Source organism: Eurosta solidaginis, chromosome 2 (assembly GCF_040869045.1).
Source record: "Eurosta solidaginis isolate ZX-2024a chromosome 2, ASM4086904v1, whole genome shotgun sequence".
NCBI classification, from domain to species: domain Eukaryota; kingdom Metazoa; phylum Arthropoda; class Insecta; order Diptera; family Tephritidae; genus Eurosta; species Eurosta solidaginis.
This window is the reverse complement of record NC_090320.1, coordinates 58,812,982-58,829,237: the sequence shown is the minus strand read 5'-3', so window position 1 is coordinate 58,829,237 and position 16,256 is coordinate 58,812,982. Positions and strand designations below refer to the sequence as shown.

The window sequence follows — 16,256 nt, the reverse complement described above, 5'->3', positions numbered from 1 at the left end:
GAGGGAAGTTCCAATTAAGGAAGTAGGAGATAAGCCAAAGGGAGATAACGCTAAGACTCCGGCTTTCTCGGAGGCGCTAAAGGGGGTTGACGCTAAGACTCCGGCTTTCTCGGAGGTGCCAAAGGGAGATAACACTAAGACTCCTGCTTTTCCCGAGAAGATGAGTGATGTGGCAAAGCAGTCACTGACTGTGGCGCTGGTTGATCGTAGCAGTCCTTTCGGACAAATCACTACTGAAAGGTGGAGATCTGTGGAAAGGGAGCTTATTAGCTTAATGCTTAAGATGATGCGGGAACAACCAAGTAAGCCCCTTCCAACCTTTGATTCGGGGGGATGGTATAACGGTGTGAAGATGATAGCGTGCGTCGCGAGCTTGCAGTGGCTGGAGGAAGTGGTTCCAAACATCCAAAGGCAAGACACGAACGCGCGGTTTGAGGTGGTAGACAAAGCGCAAATCCCCACGGTACCAAAAGTTAAGGTATGGATACCATGCGTGATAAAGTCGGAGGATACACTGCGACTTCTGCAGAATCAGAATCCGAACATACCGACACAGGATTGGAAGGTACTTACTGTACTTCGGCCTACCGTGGATGGTCAGTTCTACATCTTCCAAATAAACAAGCAGGCGGAGGATATTTTGTACACGCAGCTTGGTAAAATGTCCTTTGGCACTGGCAAAATTTACATGCGACTCAGGAAAAGAAGTCCCGAGGATAAAAACCCTAACACGCTAGAGGTGGGCCAAGTCGAAAAGGACCTCAAAAGCCTAAGGGAAAAAAGACAGGTGGAGGTCCCCGACGTCACCACGAACGTGCTAGAAGAGGACCAACCGCTAAATGATGCTGTGACTCTCACAGAGGAACACCCTGCACAACAGTCACGAGAGGCTGAAGGGGGCCTCGAATACTCTAAACCAAAAGGGCAAGGGGAGGACGACGACCTCAAGACGAAGGTGCTGGAGGGGGACAAACAGCCCAATGGTGCTGCGAGTCCTACAGATAAACCTCCAACACAGTAAAGTGGCGTCGAGCGAACCCCTCCTAACCCTTGAGGAGGGTTCGTTGATGTGGCGCTGATCCAGGAGCCGTGACTCTCATCGGGAGGAAAGGTTTCTGGACTTAGCGCGCGCGGGTTTGGAGTTTACTACGCGCAAACGGAAGGACGGGTGCGAGCTGTAGTAATGGTAAGGAAACAGCTGCATTCATATATGCTGCCTAATTACACCACTCAGGATCTCGTAGCGGTGGCCGTTGAGCAAAAGAATAAGCAGGCATTTATCCTGGCGTCCTGCTACATGGCCCATGCTGCGGAGGTCCCACCGATGGAGTGCAAGAGGCTAGTACAGGAGGAAGGGCGCAAAGGGCGGTTGGTCATAGGCGCAGATGCAAATGCACACCGCAATGCGTGGGGAAGAGCAGATACGAACGAGAGAGGCGAATCTCTGTTTTGTTACATCCTGCAAACCAATTTGCATATAGCCAACAGGGTAAATGTCCCTACATACATTGGTCCAACATCCAGCAATGTTCTGGATATTACATTGAGCTCCGAGCGTCCCTACATACATTGGTCCAACATCCAGAAATGTTCTGGATATTACATTGAGCTCCGAGCGTGATATATCAAGGTATGATTGGATGGTTCTTGATAGACCATCCTTCTCCGACCATGCGTATATCAGCTTCAACATCCCCCTAAAGAGGGTAGAGAAGGGAGGAACCTTTAGAAACCCTAGGTCAACGAACTGGACCAAATTCCAGAAACATGTAGAAACAAAACTGGGACAACCCAAAGAGGTTGCTAATGTAGAGGAACTGGAAGAGTCGAATGAATTCCTAACAAGGACGCTTATGATTGCGTATAACAAAGCTTGCCCTCTAAGAAGATTCAGAGGAAAAGCAAAGCCGCCATGGTGGAGCAATGAGCTGAGTCTTCTAAGAAGACAGGTTAAAGAAATGTTTAAGCTCGCAAAGACCGCGGAAAGCGAAGCGTGTCGGGACGAGTACAGGGATCTACTGAGGATCTACAAGCGCGAAATTACCAGGGCGAAGAGAAACTCGTGGAAAAGTTTCTGTACGGACATAGAGTGCTCCAGCGAAACAGCACGGTTGAAAAAAGTCCTAGCAAAGGGAAACATAGTCCAGGGACTAATAAAGAAAGAGAACGGGGAATGGTCACGTAATAGTGAGGAATCCCTTGAGGTGCTTCTCGATACACATTTCCCATCGGGAGATGGTTTAGAGGAGCCAGCAGACATCACTCACACTTCGATCACGGAGCTAGTAGTGCCGGGCTTGGTGACCGATACCAAGATCGAGTGGGCAGTGAAGACGTTTTCTAAGTTTAAATCGCCGGGCCCAGATGGTATATTCCCGGCCATGCTACAAGTCTCAAGTAGGGCGGTCGTGAAATGGCTTAAAATAATATTCGATGGGTGCATACGACTGAATCATGTACCGCACTCTTGGAGAACTGTTCGTGTAGCTTTTCTACCAAAGGCGGGGAAGATCGGTCACATGTATTCCAAAGACTATAGACCCATTAGCTTAACATCATTTCTGGTCAAAACCTTTGAGAGACTGATAGATGTGTACATAAAGTCCAACGTGGATGAAAAGCTGCTCTCCACAACACAGCATGCGTACACCAAAGGCAAGTCGGTAGACACCGCATTGCATAGGGTGGTAATAAGCATAGAGAAATCCCTGGAATATAAGGAGTATGCTCTAGGAGTCTTCTTGGACATTGCCGGGGCTTTCAATAATGTTGCAAAATGGGCGATTATGGATGGTCTTAATTACATTAAAGTACATCACAATGGGGATTGTACGAGGCCACGAAATCAGTGAACAGGGGCACGCCGCAGGGAGGGGTGCTATCACCTCTGCTGTGGACGCTGGTCATCAACCAACTGCTCAGGCAATTCGATGAGGGACCCGTAAAACTTACGGCTTACGCAGATGACGTTGCAATTGTCATAAGTGGAAAGTGCCTTCCAACGATTAGTTCTTTGATGGATCGGGCGCTTCGCGATATTCATACCTGGGCATCTAATGTCGGGTTGAAAGTCAATGCGGAGAAGACGGATATGGTCTTGTTTACAAAGAGGTACAAGGTCCCAAATTGGAGCAGGCCTAAGTTAGGAGGGGAGACCTTACAGGAGAAACCTTGCACAAAATATTTAGGAATCATCCTAGACAGTAAGCTGTCATGGAAGCTCAACGTGGAGGAGAGGGTCAAGAAGGCCTCAACGGCACTCTACGCATGTAAAAGAATGCTGGGGTGTACGTGAGGCCTATCGCCCTCTCTTTCTCATTGGGTTTTTACAGCGATTGTAAGCCCTATTCTATACTATGGAGTTCTTGTTTGGTGGAAAGCCACACAAAAAACAACATACCTCAAAAAATTAGAGGGGATATGCAGACTATCGATGCTTAGCATTACGGGAGCCCTGAAAACAACCCCGACGGCTGCACTGTATGCCATTTTGCACATCCCACCTGTAGACCTGGTAGCAAAGAACAGAGCGTTAACGACCGCAACCAGGTTCGGTGCTTCGGGCACCTTGAGCGCCGACCATATGGCCATAGTAGTATAGCGTCATCAATCACAAGACGAACAGACTACATGATTCCCTATCTGCGCTTCGAGGGAGATCTTAAGGCCACAATAGAGGTGGACGGTTGGCGCAAGGGTGCGCAAATGGCGGACGAGGCGATACATGTGTACACCGATGGTTCCAAAGTAGTGGAAGGAGTAGGGTCTGCGGTATACTGCGCTGATCCGGAAATAAGCAGATCCTACAGGCTGCCGGATTACTGTAGCGTTTTCCAAGCGGAAATATTAGCCGTAACCAAAGCAGTAGAAACCCTGGAAGAGAATAGCTTAAGCTGCAACCGTGTTAACTTTTATATTGACAGTCAAGCAGCAATTAAGGCAATAATCTCGCATAGCACAGCATCTAAATGCGTGTTAGAGTATAAGCAGTCTCTGGAGAGAATCGGGACAGGGAGAAGCGTACATCTATATTGGGTCCCAGGGCATATGGGAATAGGTGGGAATGAAAAAGCGGACGAACTAGCTAAAAAGGGCGCATCCCTTGAAGCTTGCTCCGTAGATGTGCCAATTAGATTGGGCGAGATTAAGCGAAGGCGAGAGGTGCACATGATCGACCAAGCGGGAAAGGCGTGGGTTCAAGCGCGGGGCTGTAAAGTGTCGAAGATTATGTGTAGGTCTTACAACCTGAGACTAACACAGTTGCTCCTATCATTAAAAAGAGAACACTGTAGACTCATGACGGGTATTCTGACTGCACACTGCCTTCTGGCGTCACATGCCTTTAAACTAGGCTTGGTCAGTGATAGCAGATGTAGGAAGTGCGGGTTGGAGGAGAAAACGTTCGAGCACGTTCTGTGCTCGTGCCCTGCACTTGCTAGGCTAAGACTCCAGCTATTAGGAGTGATGCAGCTGTCAGATCTAGAAGCAGCAAGTGGCGTAAGTCCTAGAAAGCTTCTAGTATTTGCCAAGAGTACGGAGTTATTTTATAACATAGGTCCTGGTTTTTGATAGGGTTTTTCAGTTTGGTCGTTAAAACAAACTTCTGGTAACACTACGGACTGAATCAGTCTATGTGAGGTCCTCATGGACCGGCCAGTTCAACCTACCTACCTACAGCAGTACTTGAATTCAGGCGGAATAAAATAACGTTATACAAATACATCAATCAGATAAAATTTCAAAACCGGGTCCTTGGAGATCACGTACGTAGTCGGCATAAAACATGAAGGTCCCGCAAATTTGTACGAAAACTACTTGTAACATCTTACAAATTGGAAGATGAAGTCCGCATAGATATTCCTCGCGTTCCAATGAACAGTGATCCAGATAGGGATAAAAATTTAACATGTAAATGCAACACCAAATTGATCCATATGGTTCACATTGTCTTTGCATTTGAATGTTAAATTTCTATCCGCATCCGTATTGAAACGTCACAATTCCCTGAAGCATATCGCGCTATGTTGTCACTAATATTATTATTATAATTCCAAAGAGGACATACCTTAACAGACAGTTTTATAAGTTAAGACGTCTAGCCATCTGACATATAACATATTGTAACGAATTTAAGGAAATTCCACTTATTTGAAACCTTCTGCTAAAGTTCGAATCGCTAAACTGTTGAATAAATCACTTCAATATTGTGTATTGTAAAATGGTCTTAAAAATGGTGGCCACCGTGGTGTGATGGTAGCATGCTCCGCCTACCACACCGTATGCCCTGGGTTCGAACCTCGGGCAAAGCAACATCAAAATTTTAGAAATAAGGTTTTTCAATTAGAAGAAAATGTTTCTAAGCGGGGTCGCCCCTCGCCAGTGTTTGGCAAGCGCTCCGAGTGTATTTCTGTCATGAAAAGCTCTCAGTAAAAACTCATCTGCCTTACATATGCCGTTCGGAGTCGGCATAAAAAATGTAGGTCCCGTCCGGCCAATTTGTAGGGAAAATCAGGAGGAGCACGATGCAAATTGGAAGAGAAGTTCGGCCTTAGATCTGTTCGGAGGTTATCGCGCCTTACATTTATTTTATTTATGTTGACTTTAAACCATAGAGCTGTCATATTAACAAACAGCAGAGGTGTTACAGCTTTATCAAAATAGACTGATAACAGGACGCCCTTTCCACCCAGGCAGTGTAAAAGTGCTGTAAGTAATGACCACAGCCGCTCAGAGTGTGAGAGTCATACTTTTGGGCAGATATGATTTCTTTATGGTTGGTTGTATCAATTTTAATTGGCACTCGTGTTGTACGTAGTTAATCCTCTAATTCTTCCTGAAAGGACCTTCACTGGTAAGGCAACCTAAATTTATTATTAAAAACAAATTTTCTCAGCATAGCTTCACTGCACCTCGAACCCGCATTTCGGAACTCTCTTTAAACGCATACCTCAGGCTTTATAACGTAAAACCTCGCACTTGGGCCAATTGGTATCTCTAGAGGAATTTAAATCATTTTTCGCCGCGTCCTTCCAGCGGATAGGAAATTGCCACCCTCTTCCTCTCTTCTTCCGTAGACGGGTTCCGATGAAAATATTTTCTTAGCCGGTGCTTTATCTTTAATTAGCATAACATGATCTATCCAGCGAAGCCGTTGCCTTTTAATTCCCTGGACTATGTTGATGTCTGCGTAAAGCTCGTACAGCTCATCATTAAAACTTTTTCGGTACTCGGCATCGCCAACGCGTATATTTCGAAATTATGGCTACCAACGGTGACGTGTTTGCTAAGGCACAATTGCGCTGACTATATGGTTGATGATAGCAGAAACTTCGTTTTGTCCTCATCACCATGAAACCTTTTTTCATTTGTGCTTATAAAACTTACAGCGAGGTTATTCAGGCCGATGATATCAATGTCGTCAGCATACGCCATTAATTGCACAGTTTTACAAAATATTGCTCCAGAGTTGGTTAAAGAAATCGTACGACAGGCGGTCACCCTGTCTGTCATTTCCAATTCTGATGGAGCTGATGGTGATGCTCAACGTCATTTTTCACAGCCGTATGAGTTTTGCGGGGAAACGAAATCGAGACATAGCGGCATATAGGCATCTCCTTTTCATGCTGTCGAAGGCGGCTTTAAAGTCGATGAAGAGGTTATGTGTGTCAACTTTTTTTCGCGTTGTTTTTTTTTTTTTCAATATTTTGTGCAAAGATTATGTTGAGAGGGTTTCGAAAAATTTATTTTTTATTTTTTTGATCCTTCGAAATATAGCCGAAAAGGGTTTTTCTTGGTTATTTACGTCCGATTTTTAAAATCGATATGTCATTATTTTGGCCTTGAGAAGCTTCACATTTCCGTTTAATGTCCTTTTAACCTATGAAGTCCTTTTCACATGATTAGTTCAGCAAACAAAGTTGTAGAGATTGGGGCTTAAGTAAACGAAGTTAGCCTCCAAAAAATAGATATCGCCTTACGAAGCTCGAAGTTCGAAATTCTACATTTCGAAATTTTAATTTTTTTTAATTTATTTAATAATTTGGGAAAACTTAAACAACGTGATATCAGGACGGACAAGGCGACAGCTGTTTCGATTATACCTTGTAAATCTCTTCAAAGCCTTTTCTCCCGGGAGTGGAAGTCGAACCCGCACTCCTACGATAGTTGAAATGGTTATAAACGCACTCAGCTACGACATGCCTTAGTTGTTGTGAAGTTTTTACCAATTGCCTTCTTTTGGCATATATTATCTTCCACACATCACATAATTCGTATGTATTTATGTGTTGAAGTTATGCCTGTTTGTAAGGCGGTTTTCAGTGAACCTTTGTATTTGTTGTTGTTTTTGTTCTATTTATAGAACTACAACGAATTAACCAAATGTTGTCTACTTATATGAGTTAACCGGGGATTGCCCGTATCGCTGTAAATATATGAAAACATTTATTTCAAGCAATTTTTAATTTTATAATTTATTTAATAATTTGGGAAAAATTTAAACAACGTGACTCTGACTTCTGACTACAGTCAGACTCTGATTTCTGACTTTTCACCTCGTACAACAGCTGTTATACCTAATTTCTCAAAAAAGGAATTCAGCCCTTCAAATAAGGGAAAAGAGCGGACCACGCCCACATTTTTACTTTTTCAATTTGCTGAACGCGTTAACAAAAATAAATAACAAATTATATGAAGAAAAAGTGTACATTTTAAAACTCACAGTTACCAGGTCTGAAGCTGCACTGATAAGGCCCAATCAGCCGATTTACGGTGGGCTTCAATCTTTTGCACAATACGTTTGACAGGACTTTATATGCGATACTAAGAATGCTGATTCCGCGTTAGTTGGCGCAGTTTTTAGGATATTCCTTGTTGTGGACAGGAAAAATAACACTTTGATTCCAATTATCGGGCATGCACTCGGTCGACCATATTCTGCATAGAAGTTGATGCATGCGATTTACCAATTCCTCGCTGCTGTATTTGAATAGCTCCACAGGCAATCCGTTAGCGCCCACCACTTGTTGTTTTTTAATCTTGTTATTGCTTCTAGTATAGTGTGGGAAACAATAATTCCATCATCATCGATTACGGGATAGGGTTCATCATCCCTGGTCGGCATATCGCTTTCTTCGTTTAGGAGGGCAGAGAGGTGGTTCCTCCACAGTTCCTATAGTGCACAGATGGACATGGCTAAATCAACTCCGCTCTTCATCATGATCATTTCGGCATACTTATTGGTAGGTCTATCTATTTTCCTTTAAGGACTTACAATTTTGAGATTTGTGACAAAGTTAATATACTGTAACGAATTTACTTGCAAATCCTCTTATTTGCAACCTTCTGCTCAGTTCAAATCACTGTTGAATAAATAACTCCAATATTTAATAATGCAAAATGACCCTTAATAAAGTACTTCACAATAAATAACTCTACTATTGCCCGACAGATTGGGTGCTTAATCAAAACTGATTGTAGTGCCTCTACCGTTGAGACCTTTTATACTCTTTGATTTCTTCGTTGCATCTTCTAGGCGCTTCTGTTCTAGAATCTACTAGTTGGTTATCTCAAATGCGTGTGTGTTTGTGAGCGACACTTCAATAATTATAATTGCATATCTCAGATAAGATATCTGCATGTATTTGTACGTTGCTTCTCTGCTGCGTGTACGTACATATGTGTAGGCATAATGATTGAATTATTGATGTGCATTCACGTCACTGCTTAGTATCGGCTTAGAGATGGCAGTACCCCTTAGTGTTGCTAATATTCGTAACAATACCATTTCATTTTCATCAAAGGTATAAAAAAAGGGTTATACAGTTTGAAACAATCTTCATATGTTTATCTATCCACAACACAAAAACTGTTCTAGTGCCTTTCACCCGGGGAGAAAACTATACATGCCATAACTATCCCAGTCCGACTTTCAATGGAAGCAAAATACTTGGAGGTTCCACTGGACAGAACCCTCACGTGGAATGCTCACCTAGATGATACCTTAAACAAAGCAAGAAGAGCTTTCTTTTCCTGCCCTCGACTATGGCGAAACATGGCGGGCATCTCCCAAATTGGTATACTGCAAAATTTAGTATTGTTGGGGAACCAATAGTCCCCTATGTTTCCTTGGTTTGTTGGGCGAAGACCACACAAAAAACAGCAAAACAAAGCAAACTAGGTCTGCTTCACGGATGCATCAAAATTTTATGACGGAAAAACAGGAGGTGGCATCTATGGGCCATGAAATTGATACCAACGGGATGCTACCCCATTATTTTTCAGGCAGAAATCCATGCAATAGAAGTTTACGGTAGAGAATATCAAGTAAAAGACTTATACTCCCGGACCCTTCCGTGCCTTGAAATCTTATACGATGACTTCTAAGCTAATGGATGAATGCATTGGAGTCCTAAATTATCTAGGAGCCAACAAACAAGATTTTGCTAGAATGCTTTTCCGGGCATCAGAGGCATGAAGGTAATGAACAAACAGATTACACAAAGGCTTAAACTAGGGAAACCAAAACTAACTAGAAAACAGTTCAGACAACACTGGATTGAATGCCCAGAGCAAACGCAGGCCAAATTGTTCATACTCCTAGCAACGAGAGGATCAAACAAAATCATTAATCTAAGCAGAGAGGATCCATTAACTTTCACTGGTATTATACAGGACATTTGAGCCTACGATCTGACCTTAATAAGTTAAATATATTCGTTACACGAGTCTTTCGCTTTTGTGAGCTGGAGGATGACGGTTCACATTCTCTGCGAATGCGTCGCCCTGGCAAGGCAGAGATGCTCCCATCAAGGTGTCGTGACCCTTAGTCCCTTCGTGGTATAGAGTTAAAAGGTACTTGAGCTTTGCATTAAAGTACAGGTGAGGTTGACAATTGTGTTGGGGAAGCTTCAAATTACGCTGGCAACCTCTAGACAGTAAACTGTGAAGGAAGCTCAACGTGGAGGAGAGGGTGAAGAAGGCCTCAACGGCACTTTATGCATGTAAAAGAGTGCTGGAGTGTACGTGGGGCTTTTGGCCCTCTTGTTTAGTGGAAAGCCACACAAACACCAACCTACCTAAAAAAATTAGGGGGGTATGCAGACTATCAATGCTTAGCATTACGGGAGGCCTGAAAACAACCCCGACGGCAGCACTATATGCCATTCTGCACATTCCACCTGTAGACCTGGTAGCAAAGAACATAGCTTAATAACTGCAACCAGGCTCGGTGCCTCGGGGTAGCTTGAGTGCCGACCATACGGCCATAGTAGTATAACATCATTAATCATAAGACGAACATACTACCTGATTCCCTATCTGCGCTTCGAGGGCGATCTTCAGGCCACAATAGAGGTGTACGGTTGTGGCATGGGTGCTCAAATGGCGGACGAGGAGATACATGTGTACACAGATGGTTCCAAAATAGTGGAAGGATTAGGGTTTGCGGTATACTGTGCTGATCCGGAAATAAACAAGTCATACAGGCTTCTGGATTACTGTAGCATTTTCCATGCGGAAATTGTAGATGTAACCAAAGCAGTAGAAACCCTGGAAGAGAATAGCTTAATCTGCAATCGTGTTAACTTTTATATTGACAGTCAAGCAGCAATTAAGGCAATGACCTCGCATAGCACAGCATCTAAATGCATGTTAGAGTGCAAGCAGTCTCTGGAGAGAATCGGGACATTGAGAAGCATACATCTATATTGAGCCCCAGGGCATATGGGAATAGATTGGAATGAAAAAGCGGATGAACTAGCTAAAAAGGGCGCATCCTTTGAAGCTTGCTCCGAAGACATCCCAGTTAGACTGGGCGAGATTAAGCGAAGCCGAGAGGTGCAGATGATCGACCAAGCAGGAAAAGTGTGGTTTCAAGCGCGGGGCTGTAAAGTGTCGAAAATTATATGTAGGCCTTACAACCTTAGACTAACAAAGTTGCTTCTATCATTAAAAAGAGAGGACTGCAAACTCATGACGGGTATTCTGACTGGACACTACCTTCTGGCGTCACCTGCGTTTAAATAAGGCTTGGTCAGTGATAGCAGATGTGGGAATTGCGCGCTGGAGCAGGAAAAGATCGAGCACGTTCAATACCCGTCCTGCGCTTGCCAGGCTAAGACTCCAGCTATTAGGAGTGATACAGCTGTCAGATCTAGAAGCAGAAAGTGGCTTAAGTCATAGGAAGCTTCTAGTATTTGCCATGAGGACGGAGTTATTTTATAACATAGGTCCTGGTTTTTGATAGGGTTTTCCGGTTTGGTCGTTAAGACAAACTTCTGGTAACACTACGGACTCATATGTGAGGTCCTCATGGACCGGCCAGTTCAACCTAACCTAACCTAAACTCAGCTATTCTAACCCAAAGAGATTTTGAAAAGAAAAACGTGTCACTCTTTCCTACTAACCCAGATTTTTCAATAGAATTCCATAAAGGATAGCAATTTCTTTATATAAAGCCTCCACTTTTTATCTAATTGTCGACGTAGATATAATAGTTATCGAAAAACTTGACTGAGCTTACTTACGCATTTGTTGAAAGCGAGTCAGCATAACTCCCATTATTAACTTCAATGCTACTGGGGATTTTCCCCTTACTCTTCTCCGTCAACGAATTTTCATTTAAGTAACCATTTGGCAAACTGGAGTTACGTTCTGCAAGAGATTGTTGTTGTTGTGTTGTGAATGGAACTGTATTTGGATATTTGGTTTGTTCGCTATCCGAATCGAGGGAGAGATGACCGAAGAGATCTTCAAGTAAAATATTTGACTTTCCATTACGTTGACATTGGCGTTTGGCTGAAGTTTTTATTTTCGAACTGTAAGAATAAGGAACAATAAATGATGTAATCTAGAATAACATAACAATATATATATATATATATAATCTTATACTAACATAATATATCTGGAATAAAACTTATGAACTAGGGTGGGGGTGATATATAAACTCTCCTTACCTCGTACAGGAAATTTATATAATGAGTATACATTGAAATTAACAACGGAAAAAATCTCAGCTTAGAAATCAAACGGAGAATAACACTTGCTAACTCGTGCTACTTTGGACTGAGTAGGCAATTGAAACTAAATTTCTCTCTCGACGAACATGGCTCTTAGAGTGTACGAGAAAGAATTTCACAGGAAGATGTATGGTCCTGTCCGTTATGCCGACGAGAGTACCGAAGGAGGTATAGTGATGACCTGGACGAGAATCACGCATATATTATGAGTGCTGCGAATAACAGCTCAACGGCTTCGCTGGCTAGGTCATGTTATGCGAATAGACGAAGACGCTCCAATCAAGAATGTATTTCAATCGAAACCACAGTTGGAAAGCAGCGGAAGGTGGGAACCTTTACTTGGTTGGGAGAGGCAGGCGGGGGAAGACTTGAACTCCCTTTGTGCTCCCAATTGGCACTAATTATCCTGAAACAGGAATATCTCGTGGGATTTGTTGCGAAACGAGCAAAATCGCTTAGGCGATTAAGCGTCAATGAATTATGTATGCATCGACAAAAGAAGTATGCATCGGCCCATGGTCGGAGTGTCGTAAGGTTTTTATTCTTGCATTTGCTAAGCTTTTCAAAGGAAGCCACCATAGACCCAATCGAAACATGGCTATAGGGGCATTAGGACTTCACAATCATTAAGATAAGTTTACAGCAAACTCGTTATCCTGCCAGGAGATCACCCAAGGATAGTCGAATGCAGTTATCGGACATCACATCGGCGACTTTCAATATTGCTGTGCCCAAGCACAATGCAGAGAATAATATTGTGACAAATATTCACATCACAAAATAAATGCACAACAACAAAAACCTTAAGCAAGCTACATATACACATTAATCATCATGTACACACATACATACAAGCAGCAGAGAGATACTCACAAACGCATGTCATCATCAGCCGAAGTAGTACTCATATATACACACGCATATGGTTACACACTACAAATACACGCGCGTATGGCTGGTGGCCAAGTAGAAGATTCTAGAAGAGGAAACATTTAGGCATTTGTACTAGGAAACAGAGAGTATAAAAGCAGAGCAAGCTGAGTAGTCAGTAATCAGTTTGATTTAAGCACGCTTTGGTTGCGAAGTATAAAACCATTTTGCATTATTGAATACTGGAGTTATTTATTCACACAATTTAACGATACAAGCGTTAGTAGAAGGTGTAAAATAAGCGGAGTTTCCCCAAAATTCGTTGCAATATTGTAACGAATTTTGTGCAATTCCTCTTATTTGCAACCTTCTACTAACGTTCGTATCGCTAAACTGTTGAATAAATAACTCCAATATTTAATAATGCAAATGGCCTTTATAAAAGTACTTCACAATTACACTGATAATTCACAACCAATAGTTTGCTTAAATGAAACTGATTGTAGCGCCTCTACTGTTGCTGTCTTTTATGCTTCCAGAATTTACTTAGTTACTGCTATATAATTATAAACACAGATGCACGTGTATATGCGCATGTATTTGTGACCGACACTTCCACAATTATAATTGCATACTTTTGGGAGCATCTCAGATAAGATATCTGCATGTGTTTGTGCGTCTCTTCTCTGCTGCGTGTACGTACATATGTGTAGATATAATGATTGATCTATTGATGTGCATACAAGTCACTGCTTAGAATCGCTTAGGGATGACAGTACGCCTTAGTGTTGCTAATATTCGTAACACTGTCCTCCACCTAAGTGTGATGGTCCCGATCAGACAAATCTTTCGATCTAACTGCTGCTAGCCTCTCCAAATGAACCACCCTTCTATTTCGTCGTTTCCCAATTGTTTGTATGCGGTAGATGACATCACTGATCCTCTTCACAACTCTGTACGGGCCTTCCAAACTGCACCGATATTTGGATGGAACACCTTTCCGCCGGGGAGGGTTGTATACCAGTACCAAATATCCCTCCAAGAAACCTTCCAAATTAAAGTTCTTGTCATGCCAGTGTTTCATCTTACTACTCATTACCCTGGGCCGTTCCCTCACACTCTGTTCTTGGGCCAATGAAGAACTACTTCGTAGAGCTTGATCTTGATGGATTGACTTTGTATCATCAGTGTCGTCTTGACGTTTCACAACAGTAGTGCGCGCTGGCCTGAAACCACCCTTGCATTCTTTCTGGAAAATTCGTTCCTTCGTTTTTGTGCGTCCATTTGTTTTTGTCAATGCCAGTGTTTCTCTCGCAGGTACTTTTGATTTCGCTTTTTTTGGCCCATTCGATCCATCAACCTTTGCCTTTGACTTTCGTGGTCTTTATCGAGTCTGCTCCACCAGTACTCGATTACTACTGAACCCTTTCTCCAAACTGAAGTTAAGTGGTATATCCTGGTTCTTATAACGCATAATCCTTCTCTGCATGTCGATCCTGATGTCGTGGTCAACTAAGAAGTCCACTCACAATATGACTTCATCAATAATCTCCGCTACAACGAATTTGTGTAGAACCATTACCTCCCCAATTAAGACTTCACATACCAGTTCTCCCTGGACTTGGTTACACTCGCCAGTAATCGTACGCAATCTTGCTCCAGGTAATGGCTTTACTCTCCTGTTGACCAAATCAAATCGGATAAAGGAATGAGATGCGCCCGTATCGACAGTCAGTACACGTTCTTTGCCATCCACATTTCCTCTGACGTTAAGACTACTCGATTTTCTTCCAATTTGCGGGACAGATATCACAGGACATTCAACAACTGGAGATAGTTTTCGATTTTAACATCTGGCACGCTGTTGCTCATCTCCTCCCACTTTGCGGTTACGACCACCCAAGTTGGAACTACCAGGACCAGTGCTGCAATCACGAGCAATGTGACTTGGGTTACCGCACTTGAAACACTTCAAAACTCCGGTATTTTTCTGTTGTAACCCCTTCTGTGCTTCCAAAATTGTGTCTACCTAGTCTGGTCTTTCCACTTCCGCGCGATGAGCTTTGTACGCTGGCTTACTCAAAAGTGAGGCTGTTTCCTGAGTCAGTGCAAGCGATACCGTTTCAGCAAATGTTAGTTTTGGATTCGCATATGTAGCTCGTTTCGTTTCCACATCTCGTATGCCATTTATGAAGCTCTGGATTTTTACCCTCTCGGTGTATTCCACGGATGCGTCCGCATTTGCTAGATGTGCCAGTTTTTCGACATCCGACGCAAACTCCTGCAAAGTTTCATTCGCTTTTTGGTAGAGGTTTTGCAACTCAATTTGGTATATATGTTTTCTATGCTCGCTTCCATAACGTCTCTCGACAGCAGCCATCACTGCTTCATAATTGTTCCGTTCGTACTCTGGAATCGTCTATAAGATTTCCGCTGCAGGCCCTTTCAATGTGCAGCAACTTTATCTTCCGCATTCCAGTTGTTCACTGCTGCTGTCTTCTCAAACTGTACCTTAAAGACCTGGAAAGGAACAGAACCGTCAAAGGATGGTGTTTTTACCTTTGGATTACTCGCTGAAACAGCTGAGCGATTTAGTTGTAACTGCTCCATACGACCCTTCAATCGACTTCTACCTGAAATTTAGCGATTTTTGCATCCTGCGCTTCCAGTTTTGATGATACCCTTGCTTCCTGTTCGGACAGTTGCGACGATTTGCGAGTTTCTTGTGCTTTCAACTGCTCAGCCATATATGTCTTCTGTTCTTCGTACTGTGTTTCAATCTTAGATGTAATCTGTGTTGCTTGGGATTCCATCTTGGATGTTATACGGTCCTCCTGGGATTCTAGTTGAGATGCCATATATGTCTTCTGTTCTTCCAGTTGAGATGACATTTGCGTCGACATTGATGTTACTGTCGATGTTTGTGCACATATTGCACCCAATGTCATGTTCAAGTCTTTGCTGGTAACTGTCAGGGATGTTTCGTTTTTCTCTTCAATTTTTGTTGTCTCCTCGCCATCAAGATGAAAGACATACTCTTCCACGTTAATTCCCTCTAATTCCATTGCCTCTCGTAGTCGTGCCTGAAGTTCGAGTTTATTGCCGGTTGTATTCAATCCACGGCTGTCCAACTCCTTCTTCAGTTGCTGGATCTTCAATTCACTCCACTTTCCCATGTCCAAGTTGTATTCTCAATCTTCGGAATTTATTCAACAATTCCTCTTCTGACACCAATTGTAACGAATTTACTGCAATTCCTCTTATTTGCAACCTTCTACTAACGTTCGTATCGCTAAACTGTTGAATAAATAACTCCAATATTTAATAATGCAAAATGGCCTTTATTAAAACACTTCACAATAACAG

The 16,256-nt window shown here is 42.8% G+C and overlaps 1 protein-coding gene and 1 long non-coding RNA gene across 3 annotated transcripts in view; one reads left to right on the top strand and one right to left on the bottom strand.

Annotated features, from left to right (window-relative positions):
* The window catches only part of TbCMF46, a 218,625-nt gene that overhangs the window by 112,704 nt on the left and 89,665 nt on the right, over nucleotides 1-16,256 (top strand). The window lies entirely within an intron of this gene.
* Nucleotides 1-16,256, bottom strand: part of LOC137239816 (uncharacterized) — a 201,804-nt gene that overhangs the window by 162,035 nt on the left and 23,513 nt on the right. The window contains exon 2 of the long non-coding RNA XR_010949491.1: nucleotides 11,526-11,816. This is a non-coding gene — a long non-coding RNA (uncharacterized lncRNA). The remainder of the gene's footprint in view (nucleotides 1-11,525; nucleotides 11,817-16,256) is intronic.